Source organism: Manis javanica, chromosome 13 (genome assembly GCF_040802235.1).
Source record: "Manis javanica isolate MJ-LG chromosome 13, MJ_LKY, whole genome shotgun sequence".
Taxonomy (NCBI): domain Eukaryota; kingdom Metazoa; phylum Chordata; class Mammalia; order Pholidota; family Manidae; genus Manis; species Manis javanica.
This window is the reverse complement of record NC_133168.1, coordinates 16972809-16990982: the sequence shown is the minus strand read 5'-3', so window position 1 is coordinate 16990982 and position 18174 is coordinate 16972809. Positions and strand designations below refer to the sequence as shown.

General features: G+C 39.2%; 1 long non-coding RNA gene across 3 annotated transcripts; it reads right to left on the bottom strand.

The window, feature by feature from the left end:
* Positions 1-3240: 3240 nt before the first annotated feature.
* LOC140845853 (uncharacterized) lies at positions 3241-14910 on the bottom strand. 3 transcript variants are annotated; one of them, XR_012124771.1, is made up of 3 exons: positions 14156-14910; positions 9437-10698; positions 3241-8503 (listed from the first exon to the last, which is right to left on the bottom strand). It is a non-coding gene; the product is annotated as an uncharacterized lncRNA (long non-coding RNA). The 3 variants fall into 3 exon arrangements; XR_012124772.1 differs by having other exon boundaries at positions 9443-10698; XR_012124773.1 differs by having other exon boundaries at positions 14249-14910.
* Positions 14911-18174: the final 3264 nt, after the last annotated feature.

Sequence of the window (18174 nt, the reverse complement as noted above, 5' to 3'; positions counted from 1 at the left end):
ATGAGGCTGGAGAGTAGGCTGGGTTTGTAGTAGGAAAGTTTGGAATGCTATTTTGGTTTGCTAGGACTGTGGTAACAAATTACCAAGGAACCCAGTAGTTTAAAAACAACGGAAATTTATCCTGTCACAGCTCCGGAGACCGAAAGTCTGAAATCAAGATATTGGCAGGGCCATACTCCCTCTGAACTCTCTAGGGGAGAATCCTTCCTTCTTCCAGTCTCTCATGCCTGCAGGCATTCCTTGGCTTGTGGCTGCATAGTTCCAATTTCTGCCTCCATATTCACATCACTCTCTCTGTGTTTTATATGGACATTTGTCTTTGGATTTAGGGCCCACTCAGATAATCCAGGATGAGCTCATCTCAAAATCCTTAACTGACCCTGCAGAGACCCTTTTCAAATAAGGTCATCTACATGGAGTTAGGACATGGACATATCTTTTCTGGGGCCACCATTCAACCACTACACTGAGCTTGCAGACAAAAGAGACTTGACTTGGTAGGAAGTGAGAACTATTTCCTTACATGTTAGGCAGAACAAAAATTCAGACTATGTAAAGTATGAACCTATGTAGTTGAAAATAAATGTGCCTGCCTAACCAAGGAAGTGAAAGACCTATACTCAGAACTACAAGACACTCATGAGAGAAATTAAAGAAGATACACATAAATGGAAACACATCCCATGCTCATGGATAGGAAGAATTAATATTGTCAAAATGGCTGTCCTGCCTAAAGCAATCTACAGATTCAGTGCAATCCCTATCAAAATACCAACAGCATTCCTCAACAAACTAGAGCAAATAGTTCTGAAATTCACATGGAACCACAAAAGACCTCAAATAGCCAAAGCAATTCTGAGAAGGAAGAATAAAGCTGGGGGGATTATGCTCTCTGACTTCAAGCTCTACTACAAAGCCACAGTAATCAAGACAATTTGGTACTGGCACAATAACAGACCTATAGACCAATGGAACAGACTAGAGAGCCCATACATAAACCCAAGCATATATGGTCAATTAATATACTATAAAGGAGCCATGGATATACAATGGGGAAATGACAGCCTCTTCAACAACTGGTGTTGGCAAAGCTGGACAGGTACATGTAAGAGAATGAAACTGGATTATTGTCTAACACCACACACAAAAGTAAACTCAAAATGGATCAAAGACCTGAATGTAAGTCATGAAACCATAAAACTCTTAGAAGAAAACATAGGCAAAAATCTCTTGAATATAAACGAGCAACTTTTCCTGAACACATCTCCTCAGGCAAGGGAAACGAAATCAAAAATGAAGAAATGGGACTACATGAAACTAAAAAGCTTCTGTACAGCAAAGGACACCATCAGCAGATCAAAAAGGCATCCTACAGTATGGGAGAATGTATTTGTAAATGACATATCTGACAAGGGGTTAACATCCAAAAAATACAAAGAACTCACACGCCTCGACACCCAAAAAGCAAATAACCCTATTAAAAAATGGGTGGAGATTATGAACAGACACTTCTCCAAAGAAGAAATTCAGATGGCGAACAGGCAAGTGAAAAGATGCTCCACATCACTAATTATCAGGGAAATGCAAATTAAAACCACAATGAGATATCACCTCACACCAGTTAGGATGGCCAACATAGAAAAGACTAGGAACAACAAATGCTGGCGAGGATGTGGAGAAAGGGGAACCCTTCTACACTGCTGGTGGGAATCTAAACTAGTTCAACCATTGTGGAAAGCAATATGGAGGTTCCTCCAAAAGCTAGAAATAGAAATACCATTCGACCTGGGAACTTCACTCCTAGGAATTTACCCAAAGAAAACAAATTCTCAGATTCAAAAAGACATATGCACCCCTGTGTTTATCGCAGCACTATTTGCAATAGCCAAGACTTGGAAGCAATCTAAGTGTCCATCAGTAGATGAATGTATGAAGATGTGGTACATATACACAATGGAACACTATTAAGCCATAAAAAGAAACAAATCCTACCATTTGCAACAACATGGATGGTGCTAGGGGTATTATGCTCAGTGAAATAAGTTAGGCAGAGAAAGACAAATGCCAAATAATTTCCCTCATTTGTGGAGTATAACAATGAAGCAAAACTGAAGGAACAAAATAGCAGCAGACTCACAGACTCCAAGAAGGTACTAGTGGTTACCAAAGAGGAGGGGTGGGGGAGGGCGGGTGGTGAGGGAGGGAGAAGGGGATTGTGGGGTGTCATGATTGGTGCACATAGCATGTGTGGGGTCACGGGGAAGACAGTGTAGCTCACAGAAGACAAATAGGAACTCCCTGGCATCTTACTACACTGATGGACAGTGACTGCAATGGGTATGGGGGGTACTCAATAATAAGGGTGAATGTAATAACCACACTGTTTTTACTGTGAAAACTTCATAAAAGTTTATATCAGTGATACCTTAATATAAATAAATAAATGCGTCTGTATATTCATGTATAAATATAATTTTTTCTAGGTGGAGGCATTATACTCTGATCTTATCTTTGACACTCGTATTATTTGTAAAATGATTTTGATAAATGGAAAGATCATACAAAACTCTTTACAGTTTGAAAAAAAGTTTTTGCAGGAGTATGTGGAAGACTGGGTGGGGAATGGGTTTTTTTCTGTCCTGTTGATAGAAATATCTAAGGAAAAAGTCTTAAACTGAGATAGATTCGCTTAGACACTTGAACTTTAAAGTTCGCTGGAATTGATTTAAAGTAAGTTGAGGAAACAGTAACTATGTGAGGAGATAAATATATTAACTAGCTCAACTGTAGTAAATATTTTCACTATGTCTATCAAATTACCTCATTGTACACCTTAAATGTATGCAATTTTCATTTTAAATAAATTGTGGAGCCATAATTATTTATGTTACATTAAAAAGAATGCTGTTCCTATTTCTAAATCTGATTCAAGGCAGCTTACTGTAAGAAGTGTACGTACAATGCTTTTTACTGGCAGGCCTGAGGAGGAATGTGGTCAGGCACGGACAACTAAATAATGTTATACAATGCTAGGCTTGGCCAGTGTCTTGACCAGGTCCTTAAACCATTTAAGAGGAGTAAGTGATGAAGCTGTACTTTGTCATTCCCTTGGCATTATGGGGTCCCCTTAAAGAAGTAGGGAAAAGGCATAGATCAAAACTAAATGCCCTGCCTGTTGCCAGACTCACAAACATTCATATTTACCCTAAGTCCTAGAGTTCAGCTAGGTGCCATTGAATAAAAGTATCATTTTAATGAATCTTTGCTTTAAGGGACCAAATGGAACCCTACAGGCTTGGGTCAGTTAATGTTCTCTAAATTTTCAGAGAAATTCCAAGGAGTATCCCACTTAAAGAATCTGACAATTTTTTAATAACTATAGCCTCTTTTTAACAACATAGTTTATTGTTTTTTTGCAGCAACTATTTCCTTTCCACTTAATATATTTAAAAAATTTCAGTCTACAAAAAGAAATAATTATGGGAAATGATAGAGGTGTTAGTGAATGCTGCAGTGGTGATCATGTTGCAATATATAAATAAACTTACATAATGTTATGTGTCAATTATATCTTAATAAAGTAAATTAAGGTTGTAATCTAATGCTTCTTGATTTTTCCCTATTTGAGATAAACTTTGATTGGAAAATATTTTAGGAAAATGGATGAAGTTATTTTTCATTTAGATAGTATTTTTACTTTATCTCACTTTTCAAAAGTAAGCAGATTTTAAACTTTTCATAAAATCACATTTCCACAGAAAATACATATCAAGAAAAATTCAATCTTTTTTCAGCCTGTTAACACTTGTCTTAATGGGCAAGTCTTTAAAATCAGTAGTCTAAGTTATATTTAAAATAGAGGCACACATGAATTTATTTCTAATATTTGAAACTTCATTCACTGTCATTTAGAATCTAAGCCCTTAGGACTTTCCCCTTCTATTCTTCACCAATCTGCCCAAATTAGTGGTCTCTTGTACTCTTTCTGTCACTCTAGAGAATTTGTTCCAGAGGGTAGAAAAGAGAAACATAATCCTCTCAAAGCTGGCTTATAAGATCAAGCAACATGTATTTGTATTCTAAAGCCACCCTATAGTGTATGTGAATATATATATAGACATAGATAAAGATGATATATGATATATGTAATAAAACTAACTTCTCTTCCATTTCATAAATGGATCAAAATAGGCCAATTTCTAGGTCTGTAATTAAGGAGTCAAATCATTAAAGACTATTATTTTAACCAGATTAACTAGTTTTGTTTTTTACTGTTGTAGCGGAGAGCTAGAACTGATTAAAATGTAAATTGTGCTTGGGTATGTATGAGTGTCTTGGAGTTTGGGTGATGAAAAAGAGCTTTGAAGAAACAAATTCATGACTATTGAAGTCCTGTTAGTATCATCTTACCTTGTGAATTCACTCCCCAACAGATGGTGCTAGCTGTCCTCTAGTGAGACCTGTTCTGTCTACCCTTTCTTAAAACATATTCCAGTCTCAAAGCCTAAGAGTGATGCGGTGATTTATATAGAAGGTATGATAAACATTCCTCTATCGCCCTTGAATTTTGGCTTGTAAGATATCTCATTCCATACAATCCATTTGGAGAATCTATGACTATGTGCTCTTATGGATTTGATTTATTCCACTGTAGCTATAGGAAGTAATTTAAAAGGTTATCTATATGATAATAATGGATATTATTTAACTTTTTCAGAAAAGTTAGCTTATCGAAGGCCTGTCACTTTACCCTTATATTGCCAAAAATGACACTGGTTCTTGAAAATATTGGAGGCAGGTGTTTCTTCCTAACTTAATTAATTTGGCAAATGTTTAATGATCTGTATGTCAAACATAGTACTAGGAAATGGGAATGAAAATAGAAGTCATCTTCTGAATCGTGAAGGATCTAGCCCAATGTTTCTTGGACTTAAACCATTTTCATGTATCTTACAAGATTTTTGCCATACTGAGGCACTTTTTCACAATAATGAGCTTACTATTTTTCTTTAAATTAGCTCATGTTTATTTTAAAAGAAAACTATCATTATTATTAATTTTGAAAGTTTCATAGACAGAAGATAATCATTAGAAAGTATCCCTAATAAAAGAACTGAATGAGAAGATATCCGGACACTCCAGGCAAGAACAGATGGCAGCTGAAGTTCCGAGAACGATCCAGTCACTGGCCTAGGAGTCACCACATCTCAGTAGCTCTTCCAAACAACAATAGCTCTCTCACTGTCCCTTCATAGGGGTGGACCTGGGGCTGCAAGTACAGCTGCACTTTTCCCTTCGCTCGGCCCCCTGCGCTGCCAGGCCACATTCGCCCACCTACCCTCCCATCCTCGCCCTGGGTCCCAGGACAGTTTCTGTGGAGACCTCCTTTCCCTTCTCATTTTCTTCAGGGAAGCACTTATGGAGTCCTCTTCTCGGGCTGGAGCTCCTCTGCTACCCTCCCATCCTAAAAACAGAACTGAGTTCCTTTGAAATTAATCCAGACTTCAAACAAACCAAATACTAGACTATCAAGAAACTAGAGACTTTTTAAATCATGTCTTTTCAAAAGGGATTTCCATCTCATCCATCAGCATTTTAAAAACATCAACTTAAAGGACCATACTTATGCCCAAAGGAACACTCAATAAGAACTTCAGTTCTCAGAATAGTGTTTGAAAATACTATTGTCATGTAAATTTTGTAATTAAATTAATTTTACTTTATTTTTATATATAGTATAGACATGTTTTCTTTAATTGTATGTGCAGTTTATCAAAAGTGTAGAGTTCCAAGTGAATTCTAAGAATTCTTCAGAAGGTCCCAAGCAGGACTTCAGCTGTATGTGGTGGTAACCAGTTCAATAACATGCATTTTATTGACTTTTCTCTCCTTGCCTATATAGCTCTCCTCTGTTTTCTGGGATTATCTTCCAAATGAGTCACCTGCACCTAAGAGTATGTCTCTGGCTCTGCTTTCAAGGGAAACTAAGCTAAGGCATTGGAGTGTCCAGCCAGCAAGCTGACTTTCCTTGCCTTCTGCTTTAGGGTTGTAGTTAACGTGGACGTTGCCATCAATAAATGAAGCTTAGCCACATCCTTTTGAACTTCAGTCTTTGTCAGACAGAGCATGCAGTGGGGACAAGGTCATCCCCAGGTGGTAGATGCCTCTGGCCCATGAATTCTCCAGAACCTTCCCATGCTACCCCTTTCCACATGTTCCTGAATGTATTCATCACATTAAATCAATGAGATGGAGCGGCTCCTTCCTTATTCCATCGTTTCCTGACATCACCCAGAAAATGATTGGAATCTTGGATCTCAGGTGTCCAGCAACAGTGGGCAGTCTCAGCTACTAGTCTGCAGTGTCTGGCAGGAGGCTAGCGATTCACTGTCAGTAGGGAAGTAGTGAGCAGCCGCATAGGGTGATGTCAGGGGCTGAGAGCCTGCAGTAGTTCTGCACTAAGGCAATCATAGTATGTGCCAGAGACCATATCGTTAGAGCCAGGTGCACCCATCAGACTTGGGCGTACATTAAGTATCAAGACAGAGCAGAGGACAGCACAGAATACTGAGCATGAGCACGGTTTCTTTTTCACCGGCAGTCTCTCAGGCCAACACATGCTTTCTCAAACTGAGAGGTTCAGAACTAGAACAAGACTCCATTACAGGCATCTCTGGGACTCATGCTCACAGGCCGTTACATTGGAAATAGGGCCAATTTTGCAGAGACATTCTCCAAAAGTCTAGTGATTCTTGACTCTCCATTCTTATTTAAGAGAGAAACACACACACACACATACACACACAAAGGATTGGAGGCTTAGCCAGGGTATGTTAACTGGTAGCATTATCGTACAGTTTACTATATTCCTGTACTAGGTGTTACTTTGTAGACCCCCAGATAGTAGCATCTGTACTTTTTTTCTCTTGGGCCAGTTGTTTTGTTTTGTTGTTGTTCTGTTTTTTGAGAGACCTCCTCTCTCCTTCTGCAGAGGGTGTAAGCCTGGCTGCTCTTATTCTAGGAATAGAGTAGGGGCAGGGCACCAAAGGTTTTTGCAATTCAATATGTAGAATTTAACTTAACCTCCCTATTGTACCTTTGTCTTACTTCCCTGGAATATTCCTGAGGCCAGAGCTCTGTTTCAATGTTTCCAGTGAGAATACCTGTTTGGTTCTGTTGGAATGGGAAAGGTTTAGGTGCCCGGCCGTGCAATGGTAGGGCTGACATCCAGAGATCTTGCAACTCCTTATACAGACTTCCAACTAACCTTGTTTTAATCCATATGACAGGTGCCACCCATTCCACAACTGTTCATGTCTCGTTTTTTGGCTTTTCTGACTACAGGTACTTGAATTTCAGCCTTCTCAGCTTCCCCTTGTCCACCTGCTTGCCATTTTCCAGGTTGTATTCTAGCAGCAAATTGCCAATCTGAAAAGACTACATTTCTCAGCCTCCCTTGCACCCAGTTAGAGCAGCATGACCAAGCTCTGGCCAAAAGCACTTCAAGGGAAATGCTATGAAAGCCATCTAGAATGGCCCCTTAAAAGGACTTAGTTCAGCTGAGGGGCACACTCTGTAATCCTCCTCTTCTTCTTCTCACTCCCTGGGATACGGACATGATAGTTGGAATGCCAGCAATTATCTTCAACTCATGAGGAAACCTTGAGGAATGAAGCCATACACTGAGGGTGGCAGAGCAGAAATATAGAAGCTGTGGTCCCTTCCCTGGTGGCTGTGGAGTTGCCCTGGACTAACACCAGATTTATTTTATATGGGAGAAATAAAATTCTATTTTATAATTTACATGGTATTTTGGTTTGGGGTTAAATGCTGCTAAATCTAATCTTAGCCGATTCATCTTCTATCCTACCCCTTTAGCCTGATCTTTGGTGGTGCCAAAAGGCAGAAAGAACAATCATAGAAGTTGTCAAAATAGTGAACAACCCAACCTGGCTCCTCAAACTACCTAAGGAATGAGATCCCCAATTTCCAGCTCAGAGTATCCTCTACAGTGATACCAATAAGTAGGACCAGAAATAAATCCAGAATTTGGAGGACTCAATGCTTATACAATTTTGTGCCTTTAAGAAAAAGAATTACAAATTCTTTGTAATTTGAAAAGAAAAGAAAAACTACAAAACTTAGATACTTGCTTAGGTGGCCTTCCCTAGAAACAGAGCTGGAGATACGGATTCAAGAGCAAGTAATTTACTGAAGGAGGGTCCTCAGGAAATTGTTGTGGGGGAGGGATACAGGATAGGGCTGGAAACACCAGGCAAATGCGTGGTTTCAGAAGGCCTAGCCTCAGCCTGATGGTCTGGGGAGCTCTGGAGTATGAATCACCCTGCTAAGAGGCGAGGGCTTTTATGCGCCAGGATCAGTCATTGGGGTAGGCCAGCCTCCCTGGCATGTCCAGGCCAGGTGGCTTCCGGAAGCTGCAGCCATTCAGTGTGCGCCAGCAGAATGTGGGTGTGAGTCCTCAGTGGTCAACAACCTGCAGCAGCTGGGAGATGGGAATCAGAGCAGATTAACAGCTATTGTTAACAGGTACAAAAGTAAAGAAGAGGAAGCAGTCATTTAGAATTGCTGAAAGTTGGTAAATGTGCTAAATATCACAAAATCTAGAAAAAAAACATATGATAGAGGTGCCTGGAACCTCTTTATAATACTGTTTCTCCTATTTTGCTCTACTCCATAGTCTTTGATCCCCTCTTCATATGACAATGATGTGTAATATATCCTATAAGCAGCATAGAAAGATAATTTAGTCTACTATGATTGAAATTTGTTTTTTATTATTGATAGTTTGGAAAAGTTTCTTTTATCTTCACAATTCAGACTAGCAATATCACACAAATTTTCAAGACTTGTCAAATATCTTTCATATTTTTTCACAAATGAGCTGTATGATTTAAAGATATTTTAGATTTTCTTGAGCAGTGATGAACCTTAAATTTTCTTTGAATGGGCCATGCTCATTACCCAGTTTGTTCTCCCTGTCCTGCCACAGTGTTACATAATGAGTTTTATGTTACCTTTTTTATGCTAGTATTTTACATTAAATCAAGAGTAAGTTAAAACTTCTCCCAATGAGAGACATATCATCAGATTTCATCCAAATCACCTGTATCAGGAGCTAAAACACTATCCACTCCTTTTTAATGCATATATAATGTATGACTTCAGCAAATGTACTCATTGTGTATAGTACTAAGTTTACACATTAAAAACACAATAATTCTGATCAATTCTGTTATGTATAATTTCTAGGAAAAGAGGAGGAGAAAACTGATACATTTGTAATTGTGTACATTTCATTATTGAATATTTTGCTAAGATGATAGCACTTCCTTTTTGACTAGGAAATGAAAATAGACTTCTCCCTCTTTAACAATTTTACACATCTGGTGATTGGAAGGATTTCCAATAAACTGACCTTTACCTCCACTCATTTCTTCCCTCCATGTTTCTTCTCCTTTATCCACATTCTTACAGTGCTGTCCATGGGTGGATAAGGTCACATTTCAGTATGACCTGTGGCCCTGCACCTTCATCTGCAGGATGCCAAGTGAATTGGTGCAACAGACAGTAGGAATATTCATGGAAGCCATTTCTGTACTTGGAAGGCTAGCACCACTTATTCTGCATGGAAGTGACTGCAATGCACACAATTATATTCCACTAAATCCAACCCAAATGTATGCTCAGTTCAAATTCCCATTAATTGGATCCCAAAATGCTTATAGCCATTCCAATGTGACATAACCAGGGGGAAGTGTATCAGAAGGAAAGTCAGAGTGGAAAAAGTGGTCTTAACTGATTATGATAGAAATATCTCCTGCAAATTTTACTAAACATGACCATGCGAAACCATTTCTAGGACCTTGCTGGGCCTTGGAAGAAGTCTGTGTAGGTGACTCTTAAGCTGCTTTAGCTTCACAGTATATCTGCCTCCGCGTAGAACAGGTAGAGTAACATTCATCCAGGAACACTTAGTTTGTTTATGCTGTTGTAACCATGGCAGCAGGATGAAAATAACAGCAGCCATGCAGAAATGTCCTTCAGGTGAATGAAACTCAAGAAGACCCTTTTATCCATAAATTCAACCCTTCTCCTTGAGCTTGATCATTGGCATCTGCATGAATTCTCCCATATTGCACTTTTGTTTCTTTCTCTTTCCTGTGGCTACAGGGATTTCACTGTGAAATCTCACCCTTTTGGTTAGATCTGTGTTTCTTGCTGACCAAGGCACATCCTTACCAAGTGATGTCATGTTCGCCTAACTCTGCTAATTCAGGGCAACTTATCTTGCACATATTAATATACAAAGTATTTTTCACACATATATTCCACATGATGTTTGATCCTTTATATCATTTCTAACCAGATATTTTATGTATACTTTTATATTTGGAAAAATTCCATGTTTTATATATTCATTAATCATATACATTTTCTTAGAATAGATTTCTCTTTTGATCAATTGTACAGTTCATCGTAAGTTGGAAAAGTAGTGGTAGTGTAGCAAGGGGATGGCAGACAATTTCTTTGGTTCGAGTAGTGGAGGCTAAACATGTAATCAAATCCATTATTACATTATTTCCACCTCAAAGATCAACTGATATTATTCATAAGACGTTCCCTCCAGATTGTTCTGTCAGCTCTTAAGGTTTTTTCAACTTCTGCAGGTTTGCCATCCTGTCAAAAAAAAATGGGTTGGTTAAGCTGATTCTCTATAGGGTGAGATAATTTCCTTGTATACAGTCTCAATTCTTCTGAAGCTTTACTAATAGTTGCTGTTTCAGTTACCAAGCCAACCAAAATTAACTAACACTTACTGAGTTTCCCTACTGAGTTAAAAATATCAGCCTTGAGATTGTAAAATAAATCAGTCACAGGGATAAAAGTAGAGCATAAGGAGTATAGTCAATACTTCTTATGAGGACAGATGGAAACTAGACATTGAGGTGAACACTTACTAATGTATGTAGTTGTCGAATCACTGTGCTGTACACCTGAAACCAATGTGATATCGTGCACCAACTATACATTCAATAAAAAATCAAAATGAACAGTAAAGTTAATGGAAATATTAGTTCTCAAAAGTCAAAAAGTGACAAAAGAGCGGTTTGTAGAAAAAATTTTAGAGTTTGAAACTAGAATTTAGGTTAAAGTGTGGAGTTTATTTTGCAGCCTTAGGTATTTGAAGATCAAATTCTCTTAGATTAGCAGCTGTGATGGATGATCCTATTGCTCATTGTAGAAACTCAGGTTTAATATGACCTTTTTTAAATATATTTTTTATTGAAGTATCGTTGATATACAAACTTATGTTGTTTTCAAATACACAACACAGTCATTCAACAGTTACCCACATTAGGTTTAATATGATTTTGCATAAAACTTACTTAGCCAGTAATTGAAAGCAGACACATAGGCTGGTCATGAATTGACAGTTTGGGCCTTTCTATTTATTTAGCTTCGTTTGTTTCTTTAAACTTCACCTTCAGTGTGTAATCCTTGAACTTAAAGTGTGTATTTTTGTGGGTGTTTTATTATATTTATTGCAGGCTTATTTTTTAGAACAAAAAATGTAGACAAGATTACAGCAATGAAAAATCTCAGTTTCCTTTCTCCCTCTCTTTTTCTCACTTTCCTGCATATACACTGTATTGTCAGTTTTCTTTCATAGTTCCTCTAATATTTTTAAATTATGTGGCATAGGGTCTGTCTGTTTTAATAAGTGTAAACCATTGGATATTCCACTGTAATGATTTTGACTTTAGGCCTTTCACTCCCACTTCAAATATAAGTGTGGTTCACTTCAATTCAGTAGTATATACACTGTTCCACAATTAACTTTGTTCTGTGCTAAACTCCGGTGTTGAATATTATAGTTAAAGCTGGACTTTGAAGCCTTTAAAGTAACATGATAGATCCAAATTACATGACCTCATGATTGCAGTTCTCTGAATGGTCAAGTGTTCCTGGAGAAAGAAACTGACCTCTTGGCAACACTTAGGTAAAATTATAAACTAATTTTAGATGAGAAAAAAATGGAGAACATTAATCGCTGCCATTTGGTATGAATTAGACAAATGAATAAAGTATTTGCTTTTCTGAAATTATAATAGAAGTGACATTCTACATTTAAAACTTGGCCAGCTTTTAATTTATGAAGTACATTTTTTATTAATATAATTCTAGCAATATAAAAGGCAAAGCAAGAAAGGACCCCTAAAACATAAATACCACCACCCAGAAACATACATTGATAATCATGCCATGTACTCTTTTTTTTTAATTAAAGTATCATTGATATACAATCTTATGAAGGTTTCACATAAGCAACATTGCTGTTTCAACATTCACCCATATTATCAAGTCCCCCTCTACACACCCCATTGCAGTCACTGTCTATCAGCGTAGTAAGATGCTATAAAGTCATTACTTGTCTTCTCCATGTTGTACTGCCTTCCCCATGACCTACCTGTATTGTGAATGCTAATTATAGCGCCCCTTAATCCCCTTCTCCCTCCCTCCCCACCCAGCCTCCCCAACCCCTCCCCTTTGTTAATGCTAGTTCCTTCTTGGAGTCTGTGAGTCTGCTGCTGTTTTGTTCCTTCGGTTTTGCTTTGTTGTTATACTCCACAAATGAGTGAAATCATTTGGTACTTGTCTTTCTCCACCTGGCTTATTTCCCTGAGTGTAATACCCTCCAGCTTCATCCATGTTGTTGCAAATGGTAGGATTTGTTCTCTTTTTATGGCTGAATAATATTCCATTGTGTACATGCACCACTTCTTCCTTATCCATTCATCTATTGATGGACATTTAGGTTGTTTCCATATCTTGGCTATTGTAAATAGTGCCAACTATCATATTTGCCTTAAAAAATTTTAATATTGAATTCAACATCTCTCCTCTTGTAAATTCAGCTTGAATGAACGTTTCTCCTAAGTCCAATTAATTTATAACAAAGGAAACTAGTTTTAGTGAAGTCAAGTAGCTTATAATAACAGTGTAATTTTTGTCATTTGCCTTAAAATCTTAGAGCAAACAGGACAGTAAAATGCAGCTTTTGAGAAACCTTCTGATTCACATTTATCCCAAGAAAAATGAAATTTCAAAGAATGATCTCTTGAAAGGAAATGAACATTTTTGAATTCTAATGTTATCATATGTGTGTATTAAGAATTTTCGATTTCTCAGGGAAAATATTTGGAAAGCCTTTATGGACAATTTGTCTAATTCTGTGTATAGATTTACCATAATGTCTCTTCTTAGGAGCACTTAATATTATAGCCTATGGTGAGATCTTTATTCAGAACAAATTCTCTGCTTTGCTGACATGTAGTTACCTTGGGCTGCTGATCTTTAGTAGTCGTCATGGACAGAATTGTGTCAGTCCCCTAAATTTATAGGTTGAAGCCCTAATCCCCGGTATGACTGACTGCCTTTGGAGAAAGGGCCTTTAGGTAAGTAAGGTTAAATGAGGTCATGAAGGTGTGGCCCTAAACCAAGGTCTGGTGTCCTTCCTTATAAGAAGAGGAAGAGAGACCAAATATCTCCCTCTTTCTTTCGCTCTCCCTACCTCCTTCCCCCAACCCCAGGCAAACACAGCGGAAAAGTGATTTGAGGACACAGTGAGAAAATGGCCATTTGCAATCCAGGAAGAGAGGCCTCATCCAATACAAATCCTGACAGCAACTTAAGCCTGGACTTCCAGCCCCCAGAACTGTGAGAAAATATATTTCTGTTGTTCAAGTTACTTAGTCTCTGCTATTTTGTTGTGGCAGACAGTGATCCCACTCGTCCGAAACCAAATGCTATGGTGTCTTATTTCCCTACATATGTGTATAACAATAACCACATTACACACAGCAGTAACAGTAGTATAACTCCATTCAGGTTTCCAGACCTGATTTTGATGTGTGTAAGTACGTGGGAGGGGTCTTCCCACAGGTACTAACACCAAGCAGTTCTCCAACACCAGCAGGGTGTCGGAGAACTCAACTCAATCCTGATGCTGTCTGCCCGGAGACAGCACCACATTCCCCAGGTTAAGGACTCCGCCCTGCAAGACTGCTCTCCACCCACAATTCCAGACACCCGTCCAGAGCCCCAGGCAAAATTACCTGTGCTTCTGACCTACCTACTACAGACTGGAGGTTCCCAAGGACTCCCCGTTAGGTTCCATTAATATGCTAAAGAGGCTCACGAAACTCAGGAAAACACTTATGTTTACCAGTTTAATAAAGGATACTGTAGAAGACACAAGTTAACAGCCAGCTGAAGAGATACATAGGATAAGGTCCCAAATAAAGGGGCCTGGCTGGGTGGCACATGGAGGCAGGCATTCTGGCTCCCCAAAGCATAGAAGCTCTCCTATACCAATAAGCAGGATCCAACAGAACAAAGCAGAGCAGAGCAGAGAGTTATAAGCGCTTCTCAGGATTTTTTGTGAAGGCTTCATTGCATAGTCATGATTGACTAAATTATTAGTCATTGGCTGATTCAGCCTCAGCCCCTTGGTGGGGGTCCAAAAGTCTCTTATTAACAGGACAAAACACGACTTCACCTTTAAGACTCTGCAGTGTTTTCAGAAACTGTGGATGAAGACTAAATATACCTGGGAAATAACGTATTTGGTCATACGAATGACCAAATATGTATTTCTTATAACTCATTGTATCACATAGCCTGAGCAGACTAACGCAGCATATATATATGCACAACAAGATATAAAATGACTGCACATGGAATGAAATTCTGAGTCTGCAGATTGACAGGGTCTGGTGTGGTGCAGAGCATTGGAGATGGCAGCACAGATTCACCTTGGGGAGCATCAGAATATCTTTTTTGAATAAGGGAGATGTTTCATCACCACTTTTGAATAGAGGCGATCTTCCAGTTAAAACATTACAACTAAGTAATTTGATGGTGATGATGCATCTGCTTCATTCAGCTGTTCACTGAATTACAGATGCTGACACTATTTCAAGAACTACAGAAGAGACTGAGGACTTGTGATTTCTATTGTTTTCTTTCAAAGTACTACCTATGCCTGGACTTTTGTAAATGGACAGATGCCAGGGAAGGGGTTGTTGAAGGTGCCTTGGAGGGCAGACTGGACTGTCATCCCCAAATACTTGGGGCATGTTCTGCTGCTCTGCCAGTGAGCAGGTGAGCCACCCAGGGGACCCAGAGAGTCAGTGCACTGATGCCTGCTGCTTGCATTTGGCCAGTTCTTTTTTTTTTTTATCTCCTCTGACTTGAAAGATATTTATTAAATTTAGGAGTAAGAGTCACCTCATGGTCTCCTTTGAATATCAGGTCCTGGGGCTGAGGGCATTAAAAATAGTAGGCCTCCATCCTCATCTTTTGCCACAAGAAAATATTCCTTTATTTATCAGGTGCTTCTGCGCCCCCTTCCCCAAGTGTTTGTTTTAGAAGCCCCATTTGCATAGGCTTGCAGTGACCCAGAACGCTCTATTCTTTGAGAAAGGATAGAAAAACCCTCCTGCTGTGCCACCTTCTTCCCTTGCAACTTCTGCCTGGGTTTGTGTGGATCCCTAGTCCCTAGAGCCACACTGTTGAGATGGCCACACTGTAAACCCCTGGATAACTGTCCAGTCATGATGCGGACTTCAGGTTGTTCTGTATAAAATGCAAAATTAATGTTTTTATTAAGAGTGAAAAAAAAAGAATAAGACTCATCTTTCCCACTGGTGTGTGTCAACACACATGTACACAGATGAACTGACTCAGCAGGTGGCTGAGGTTTGTCCAAAACAGCCCTGGTCTGAGGGTTTTGCAGAAGCCAGTCCACATGCTGGGAAGAGTGTTGCGCAGCAAGAGAGACCCAGGCAGTGGCGGTGGCGGTGAGCTGGTGGGTGGGCAGGAGGGAGAATAGGGAGCTGCCGACGGGACAGGGACTTTGGAGGAAAAGAGAACTGGTGGCAGCATTTTAAGGAATTTTCAATGCAGGCAATGATGTAATGCTCTCTTTGTCTCCCTTTAAAGCATTCAGTAAATCTGTAATAACCAGCAGTGGTCTTAGACTTGAATTTAATGCATCAAATCTGGCCTGAAAATGGAAATGGAGCAAACACAGGAACTGCAAAAGGGGCCCAGCCACAAACAGTTTATAGCTGTAACACACACATGAGCATATGTCCACATACAGAGTGGGGGAGAGAGAGAGAGAGAGAAGTCTGGGGGGTACATGCAGCAAGTGTTAATAGTTATCTGTCAGCAAAAAACCAATGGATTGTATCATAAATCATAACTAATTTTTATTATTTTTGCACTTTACTGACTTTTCTGACTTTTATGGTGAACATGTTAAAAAATAATGTTGATAATCCTAATAATAATAACTAATATTTTTGATTTCCTATATAATTGTATTTTCCTACTCAGTTTTATTGGAAATTTCTAGTTTCCTTCCTCTTTCTTCTTCCATCGCAGCTCTAATTGCTGGATGTTTACTTATTAATTTTTAGGCAACACATTTTTAATTTATTAATGACTTCATCAGTACACCTTTTGTAAAACATCTTGAGTATTTTAAGTCTGCTCTACCCTTCTATGCCATCCATTCCTGCTAGCGACTTTAAAATATGTAGCACCAAGAAGTTTGAGTAATTATTAACCATGGCATGCATTTGGTCAAAGTGAACACAGTGCTTAAGAGAGGAACCTTTTGAAGGTCCCTCAAGCGCTGTGTTTGTTTGAAGCTCTGCATGTTTTATCGATGAGGATGTAAGAGCGATAAAAGTTCTCTCCGTTTTCCTGAACCACAGGAAGAGAGAATTCCTAGGCGAGAAATGTTCTCATCCAGCACAAGCTGGGCTGTGCCCTACGCGTGCTTTGGTCTGCAAGCCCCAGGGGACCCAGGCAAGGAAGCCTCTTCCCTGGGAGAACTTCACTGACCTCATTTCCAGGAACATTATTATGGTCAATAGAGCAGATAATCTCAGTGCCAAGAGGGAGGGAAGACAAAGCTAGCTTCAAGTAACTCAGTACCAGGACATTCCAGGCTTTAAAATAGCTGTCTTAGCCTCTCAGGCCATTTGAACAAGTCTAAACAGAACTAGAAAACAAGCTGTAATGGAACCTTACCCAACAGAAACAGGTTCTGACAGACTTTTTTGGCTCGTTCCCCTTGTTTTTGCTATCCAGAATCTCCCTGTCAGCTTAAATTTTTTCCTCCCTAGTCACTCCCTCCCTGGGTGGTTTAAGTCTCTGGATATAACCACTATGCATAGCAGATACTTGGCAATGTACATTGTGTAGCTCCTCCACTTTCCTTAGTACAGTTGCTAGTCTCTCGGATGGCTGCGTCCACCTCCTCTTGACGGGCCTCACACACACCCATCAGCTCACCCCTCATGCTCCTGTGGCCCCTCTTTTGTTCAATATCTTAATCCCACGCCAAGCTGTTCACGCTGAGTCATTTTACCTCCTTTTCTCCACTGCATACCCGGCTTCCAAAAACACATTCAATCAGGCTCCAAATCTGGAATGTGTTCTGGAATCCTGGGACTTGGCACAGAACTTTTTGCTTATTTCATACTGACATGTCTCCATTTCCAATTTATCCTCCACATAATCATCAATTATTCTTCCAGAACAAAAATCTGGTCCTTTTTACCTCTTCCTTTTTACCTCTTCCTTGCTTAATAACATTCAATAGTTACCCATTGTCTGGATAAAGTTTTATTTCCATAACATGTACATAATTTCCCTAAGTCCTTTCACTCCCAGTCAACATTCACCTTCCTGTTGACTTACCCTCTTAGTTTACTGCTTTCTCCCAAAGGACAGCCAGCTTTCCCAACACCTTAGCCCAGAAGTGATTTCTTAATGTGCTATCTAGTTCATGTTGCATGTTTATGTCAGCTAGAGAGTTCTAGGTATTTGGCAGTGGGGGAGGGAAGGAGTGACTGAGGAATACCCTGGAGTGGCACGGTAGTTTGTTTACTCTGCATGCTGGCAGTGTCAGGGTTGGTAATGGAGAAAATTGTTCAGATTCCAAATACTGTTAAAATAAAAAGATAGTAAGCAAGATTTGTATGTGCTTTGGAGACTATTTCCTTTCTTCTATATTTTTGAAGGCTTTAATGTCAATTTTATTTAATGTCTGTAGGAAGCGCGCATACTTGAGTA